General features: G+C 45.5%; 1 protein-coding gene across 1 annotated transcript in view; it reads right to left on the reverse strand.

Moving 5' to 3' along the window:
- The window catches only part of RDX (radixin), a 95,648-nt gene extending 92,841 nt beyond the window's left edge, over positions 1 to 2,807 (reverse strand). Inside the window, exon 1 of the mRNA XM_030330784.1 lies at positions 2,675 to 2,807. The gene's annotated coding sequence lies outside the window, so the exon portion shown is untranslated. The remainder of the gene's footprint in view (positions 1 to 2,674) is intronic.
- Positions 2,808 to 8,303: the final 5,496 nt, after the last annotated feature.

The raw sequence follows: 8,303 nt of genomic DNA on the forward strand, positions 1-8,303 counted from the left end.
TCCTGGTTTTGGCTCAGGTCATGATGGTCAAGGGCTTGGAGCTGAGTGTGGAGCCTGCTTTAGATTCTCTCTCTCCCTCTGCCCCCTCCCCCACTCACTCACACTCACGCCCTCTAAAAAATAAAAGTTTAAAATATATGTTTAATAGAAAATAATATTGAGAAATAAATGAATAGGAAAGACAAGATTCTGTGAAAGAGGCTACAAACTGAGGACTTCTCTGGGGTCAGACTGGCCACTTGCATCACCCAAGAGGTGAGTACGCACTGGCCACAGGACTGAGTGAAGGTCCCAGAAGCACTTTAGCCATCAGTAACAACACTAGGAGGCTTAAAAATAACCTTCTAAGGGTGGAGTCGAGAGCAATCCAATCCAGTTCCGCTGAATTCAGTAGCAAAAGGGTAATATCAGGGTAGTTAAGAAGTATCCACTAGCCTTTGGTCAGCTGGAGGCCCAAGCTATCCAAGAAAGGGTTCCTTCCTTGAGTTCCCAGATTGAGAGAAGGAGCATAAACTCATACTGGCTCTACCCTGCCAGGCATGCTCCACCAGCACAGCTCAGTCTCCACAATCCTCACAGAACACATTTCTTTTGGCTTTAGTCTTTGGGAAATATTGGTTAAAACCTGCCATTTTTTAAGCAGCCTAAGTTAAAATGCATTAAGTTAAAAATGGATGAAAAGATTCCCACCATCGTTCCACATTTCAGGCTCTATGGAACTACATGGAGAGGATAGTAAACGACATCAGAAGTTAAAATAAAAACGTACCAAGACTTTCATTTCAACAACCTGCCAAACACATAAATGAGTAATAAAATCCAATTGTGCTGTTGGCAATGGTGAAGCAATCAACAAGAAACAACCCTTGCTCCCCTCCCTGAGACTACTGACACCAAGAGAGGGAAAAGCAAAGTCTGTCATTTCTTACCACCAAAGGAAAAAATAATCATCAGTTTAAGTAATGACAATGTCTAAAAGGACAGACCCCACATACTTTACCCACACTGAAATTAACTACATTTATTCTACAAATGTTTCTGAGTCTCTCCTACCCACTCTCTTCCATGCGTAGGGACACAGAAGTGAACAAAACAACGTAAATACCGCAAGGGCAAGAATTTAACATTCCTAAACGCCACAATTAAATTTTGCCTCATTTAAATAAAGCTACAATTTCCAATACATGTGTATTCATTCTTTAATAATGTTACCTGTTTACTAAATTCCTCCCTACATAAAAAAAGTGATTAAGCAAAGAACCAAAGTCCGTGACGATCCTTTTTACTAACTTCAAAAGGGGTGTTCTACCTTTTGTCATTTTTGTCATATTAGTTTGAAAGATAAAACACACTAGTGAAAGCAATGGGATTCTGAAAATTAAACACACACACACACACACACACACACACACACACACAAAACAATGCAGCCCTGAATATTAATCTCCTCTCAAATCTAATAATGCTGTTTTGGCAAATGGATTAAGCCATTATTTATTTACCCTGCCACATGAACGGGGCAATTGTTCATTCAGAGCTCTGTCCGACATATAAAAGAGTATTTAGTGTTCTAAAAACTGTACGCTCCGTAAACAATAGATTGCAATGTCGATGTCCGTACCCCTTCATCAAATAAACCCTTATTATCTCAGCCTTTTACATTTGCACCACGCCAGCCTTAGGGCCACAGGACTCATTAAAAAGTCTGGTACAAACCCTCAACCGTATTTTTAAACTGATCTCTGATGAAACGGGACTTCACTCAATCTCGTTAGGGGAAAAAAGAAAAGAACCCAGTAGCGGGCACGGTGCAGGAATCCTGACCTCTCTGTACAGGAAGGGATGCGCTTCACAGAAGCCGCAGTAACGCAGAGCCCCTCTTTCAGACTTCGCCCGGAAATCAGGCGGAGGCGCGTTCACGGGAAGCGGGAAGCGGGAAGCCGGGACCGGGACCGGGACCGCAAGCCGGGCTGCCGCCTCCGCGGCCGGACAAAGTTGCGAGGCTCCGAGGCCGCCCGCGGCCGCGGCGGCAGGTAGACAGAGCGCGGCGGCCGGGGACGGCGGGCCTGGCCTCGCGGGGGCCGGGGGCGGCTCGGCGCCCCGAACCCCGTACAGGACACAACATCCCTTTGCCGCCAGGGCCAACGCACTCTCTCTAGTAATTCAACACCCTTACTTTCAAACTGGAGGTCGGTGGGGGTGGGGGGGGGAGGGGCAGAAAGGAGGGGGAGAAGTTCTAATAAATTCCCCCCATCCCGCACTGCAACATAGAATTCCACCCAGGCTCACGGTATTTTCTGGGCGCCCCGAAGGGACGAGCCAGGCCGCGCCGGGGCCGCGCCCAGGCGGCGGGAACCCGCCGCTGCCCGGGGCCCACCCCGGGGACGGACCGCGCGCCCGCGCCGACCAGAAACGCCCGGCGGCCGCCTCGGGCTTCGGGCCGCGCCCAGCGCCTGCCGCCGACCCCGGGAGCGGCCTGGCGGGCCGGGCCGGGAGCTCGGCGGCGCCGCGGCCCGCGGGGCGCGGACACAGAGGCGCGCGAGGCCCTCGCGAAGCGGCCGCCGGGCAGCGCGGGCCCCCGCAACTTCTCGCCACCTCAGCGTCTCCGGAGCCGCCCGGGAGCAGCGACTGGGGGGTGGGGGGGGGTGGGGAAGGGAGGGCGCCAGCGGCTTACCCCGAGAGCGAGCGGCTCCTTCCCGCCCCGAGCGTGGCCGGGGCGCTGCGCGGCGGCGCCGGGCGTCGCGGCTGCGGCCGGGAGGGAAAGGCGGCGGTGGGAGCGCTGGGCCGCCGGGGACGAGAGGCGCCGCCACCACCGCAGACAGCTCCGCAATATGGCCGCCCGGCGGCTCCTCGGGGGGAAGGCGGGGCTGCCCCGCGCCCCCCGCCTCCCCCTGCCGGCCGGCCGGCCTCGCGCCGCGGCCCGAGCGCCAACGCCGCCGCCGCCGCCGCCGTGAGGGCCGCCCGCGCCCCGCCCCCCGCGCTCGCCGCCGCCCGCCGCACGCGGCGTCGCCGGGGGTCGCGGCGCGGGGTGGGGACGCGCCAGGGCCCGCGTCGGCCGCGGAGGCCCGCGGGAAGCCCCTGCCGGCGGGACTGAGCCGGAGGGACGCGGGCTGTTGGAGCCGAAGCTCGCGGCGCGCCCGCCGCCACCCGCGCCGCGCACCCCCGGGAGTGGAAACTTGAAACTCCCGCGGGTGCCGGAAAACTCGCCGAGGGCGTTTCCATCGCCCTCCTAAGGAGGGAGTCTTCTTCCCGGAGGGGGGAGCCAGGACGGAGTCGGGCGCGGGTTACTTGGCTGCTCAGGGGGAGAACCCACCAGGACATAGAAAGGGGCCTATCTTAGAGGGATTTATGTGTGCCACCGAGAACGTTGAAATTGCTCTGGCAGTTTTTGCCCAACTCGAGAAACGTGCTATTTCGGATAACTCCCAACAAAAAACCTCGATGGATATGGCCCCAGGCGCGAGTGCAGAGTTTTATCCACGGAAGGATGTCGACGATGTTTACTACCACCGACATTTCTGGGAAGGAGGCGGTCCAGAAGAAAAAAGTTGGACGTGGGGCCCCCGAAGAGCAGCCAAACCTAAATCACCCTGGAATTAGAGATGGTTGGACAAGTGGTCCTAGTCTGACTCCAGGCCACTCACTTTCATTAGTGGCTGGGACTAGACACACTTGTGGTCAGTGTCCACGCTCCCATCCTTGTCCGTCTTCTGCTGGGATTCAAAGAGTAACACTTGCTCTGAGTACACTTGAACCGTAGTGCACAAAGCCAGATCATTCCAGCTTGCCGTGCATGCCATCTTTATATAGTTTTCCCTTTATGAACAAACTTTACATTCAAATAATAAAACCTCAAGAGTGTACTTAACTTTTATGGAACAAATAATTCATATGCTTCCTGCCTTAGCATTTGCCTTCCCTGAGACGGTAGCTTTTTCCAGGAACTCTCTCCCCAGATCACTTTCACTAAGCTCACGTTTCAGTTCGTTAAGCTCCCAGCTTCAGTGAGTTTCCTCCATTGCCCTCTGCGACCTTTCTGAACAATTAAAAGCCCCTAGAGTTAAACTCAAAGATCTTCAGATTGCAAATTCCTCGAGGATGGGAACCAGGTGTGTGCTTTTACTTAACTATAAGATGACTCCCTGACTTTATCCCTAGGGTGCAAGGTTTAGCCAGGTAATTGCTCAGCGTCCCACATCAAGTTGCATGCATAAAGATAGTCAAAGTATTATGTAAATTCCTGGATAGTACACTAATCAAAAAAAAGTATGTAACACACTTTTGCACTGGAAAACGGATAATACGCTATTGTCTGTCATGTGCCAGGCACTGGGGTAACACGTATTTACTTGAGCATCTCTTTTAATAATTACAACAACCCTGTGTTTGGGGTCAATATTAACATTGACTTTTTTTTTTTTTAATCAGTGACTGAAGAGACTCAAAGGAGTTAAGTAATTTGTTCAGTGTAACACAGCCAGGAAATGGCAGAGCAATGACCAAACCTTAGTTATGTTGGACTCCAAAGCTGTGATTTTATCCTAAACTCTGGCAACAGCAAACAGACCAGAAAATGTAACATTTCAGTTGGCTATAGTATTAGTAAATATTTAGGTAAAAGATAACATTCAAGGCTGGTGAGATAAAAAGGGTACTCTCAGACATTGTGAGTGGGAGTGTAAACTTAAACAGCCTGTTTCGAAAGCAATTTGGCACCGTGATTCAACCTATAAAAATGTTCATCCTCTTGTACCCGTAATCCCATATCTGGGATTCTTTCTGAATGAAATCATCTGGAATAGAGCAAAACCTTTATTCATAAACTCTACATCACAATAGTATTAAAAGATGCAAAAATTAAACATGGAAACTAAATATCCTGAAAGTAACTATATATACTCTGTGACATTTTGGGTAACAACTTGAAATGTTTATATAATGTGTCTAACACCTTGAAAAATTTTTGGTAGTATTAGGGGGAGGGAACAAGTTATGAAACTATCCAAGCAGTATGATTACATGTATGTTTAAACACACACACACACACACACACACACACACACACACGCGTACAAGGGGTCAGGAAAAAAGAGAAAGTTTGAAATCCAGGGTTGGCTGGGTGGTTTTCTATGGGCATTTTTCTTTATTCTATTCTTCAGTATTTTCTGTCTTATTTTTACAGTGTAAAAATAATTATTTAAATTGAGATCTACTACAATGTGGGTCATCAATTACACAAAAGCAGCAAAGCCACTGCTTCCCAAGTGTGAGACTATACTGTGGAAAACCGTAATGAACTGAGCTGACAGATAGTTAGGCGTCAGGTATTTTCATTGTAAATGTCATCTATACACACCATTGTTGTACCTTGTTCCTTATATCAAATATAGGCATCTTTAATGAAATATGAGAGATTTAACTGAAGAAAAATTTTTTTTATTCCCACATTTATACTGTCAAGGGGAAAATTCACATACGGTTGTTGAAACTAGATTTTTTTTTCAGAAAACCATTCTGATATTACCAGTAGTTACAAAAAATTTTATATAGCACCTACAATGCATAAAAAAGAAAGACCAAAACCAATCTACTACAATCTATTACTAACTCTTGTATGCTACAATCCTACTGTACTCCACCATATTGACTAATTCTCAATTCTAGAATTCCAATGATAGTTACAAAGCATTTGTCTCAGTAGCACATATAAAAGTCCTTCTTGAAGAAAACTCATTTTTGCAAGTATGGTTTGTAAATGGAACCTCTTCTCCATCTAGAACAAACACTGAGCTCCAGCCCCCTTGCTAGTTTGATTAAGTCTAGGCTCCTGCCCTCTAGATTCAGTAATGGGAAAGGCAAACAAACAGTTGTGCAATATGAGCTATAATAAGGATAGACACAGAGTGTCAGGTGAAACACTGGGCAGTTAACTTTGCATGGAAAGGAGAAAGCCTCTCAGAGGAGGGAAGGTTGAATGGGTGAGTAGAGGTTCCCTAAGAGAAGTGGGGAAAGGCAATCAACTTTGAAGACTGAGTACCAAGACGGGGTTGATGTTGAGATAAGGATGTTTATAACTAGAGGTTTAGAAAGGTAAGTTGAGATCCATTTGGGAAGATCAGAATTTGCCCTTCATCCTTAAGGAGCTAGGAAGCCATACGAGGCATTAAGAAAAGGAATAATGCGATCCTCTCTGTGTTAGTAAAGTCCCTGACACCCATGTGGATTACATGGGGGAGCAGTTCAGTGACAGAGTGATCCATAAGATCAGGGACACCTCAGACAGTTTTGCTATAAAGGCCCGGGCACTAGAGAATGATGGACTGACCCTAGGAGGTTTCGAAGATGAAGAAGAGGAAATAGAATCTTAAAAAAAAAAAAAAAAAAAAAAAAAAAAAGAGGGGGGATAGACTTCGAGGAGTAAGAGGAAAGGAGATGTGAAAATGAGTGGGTGCCCAATGGGTGCCACTAAAATAAACAGGGAGTATAAAAGATGTAGAACTCAGAGATAAAGATAATTAGGCAACTTACAGAGATGCTGATTTTCAGTGTCTATGGGTATTCTAAGAACAAGTATATATTCAGTAACTGGAAATAAGAACTATGGTGAATGAGACATCCAATAAATACTTATTAAATAGATGAACATCAGTAACATGCTGAAACAGGCTTTTCATTTCCAACTATGTCTTTGGAAAATGTGGTTTTGTTCAACTCAAGGATTTGAATGTGAAATATTAGATGATAATCTAAACCATCATTGTATACTGAAATGTTTTTCCATGAAAAAACTTTATAGACTCTTTTTATTTTTTATTTACCATTTTTAAAAAGCTATACAAATGTGGGGCGCCTGGGTGGCTCAGTTGGTTGAGCATCCAACTTTGGCTCAGGTCATGAACTCGTGGTTCATGAGTTCAAGCCCCACGTTGGGCTCTGTGCTGACAGCTCGGAGCCTGGAGCCTATGTCTCCCTCTCTGTCTGCCCTTTTGCTGCTCATGCTTTCCCTCTCTCTCCCTCAAAAAATAAATAAACATTAAAAAAATTATTTTTAATTAAAAAGAAGCTATACAGATGTAAAATCACAGCTACTTTAAATACCTATACATAGAGATACAAAAGGGAATTTTCTATTATAACCTGTGATATTTCATACTATTCCCACTACCTTGCATATTTAAGTACACATTCACAATGTGCTCAGCAATATGATAGCCCTCAGTAAAAACAAAGTAAATAAAACTATCTTATCATCTGCTTTGTGTGCCTAGTAAGCCATACAAACTTAATTGCTGATATAAGCTATAAAATTCCAGTACAGTCAACAGAGGTTTGATGGCTAATGAATCTAAAGGAAGATTCAAGAAACCACAGGCCTGTTCCTGCCTTTATTCTCTCCCTATCTAAGATCAAATTACATAAGTACATAATTCATGTGTTCAGAGATATGAGTGTATTAATCTTCAACAAAGGCAAGGTAAAAGTTATTACTTAATCCTCTCTCCTTGTATAATAAAAAAGCCAGTTTAGTTTGTGATAAACAATAAAGTTTCAGAAGTAACAGGGTGGAAAGAGTCTAAATGAGGGAATCCATAACCTTGGCTTTATTCCCAATTCCTACAAACAAGTTGCTAAGTGACCTTGAAAGATCCGATGGACTATTCTGTAACCTGCTGGCAAAGAGGGTTAAAGTGAGGGGAATGTGACACCTTTTGTGCTTTTCCAAGAGCTTAAGGTGTCAGGGATTTTCAGGACTAGAAGAGAACCTCAAAAAGCAGTGACTCCCCTCTCCGGTATTACTGTGAAGCGGTCCCATCAAAAGTGGTTTCCACCCACTAACTGTGTGAGAGCTCCTAAGAAAAAAAAAAGTTTTTGACTTTGTATTGACTCCCAGTTTTCTCATCTATTAAATAGGGAGCTAGATGAGACTAACCATCTGTAAGCTTTCTTCAAGCTCTCTAATTCTTCAACTCTAACTCCGATTCACCTATAAAATATTTGATTTGTAACTTCTAGAACTCATTATGTATCTTATGACCTATGCAGAAAGTGTTTATGTACAATCACTTCCTAGTGTTTCACAATTTTTGACCCAAATATCCATCAGCTTATTATTCAATAAGCTTGGTACCTTGCTGGACTGTCCTTGTCTCATTACAGAGATATAAATAAATAAATGAGTAAATATTCACCCTGACCTTTAGCACTGAGTATTCTAGACAGCTGTTTTCTAGCTTATAACACTTTAGTTTTATTTTAGTTTAGTTGAATGTATACAACAGTGGTTATTTACTAACCAGGAAAGG

This window comes from Lynx canadensis, chromosome D1 (genome assembly GCF_007474595.2).
Source record: "Lynx canadensis isolate LIC74 chromosome D1, mLynCan4.pri.v2, whole genome shotgun sequence".
NCBI classification, from domain to species: Eukaryota; Metazoa; Chordata; class Mammalia; order Carnivora; family Felidae; genus Lynx; species Lynx canadensis.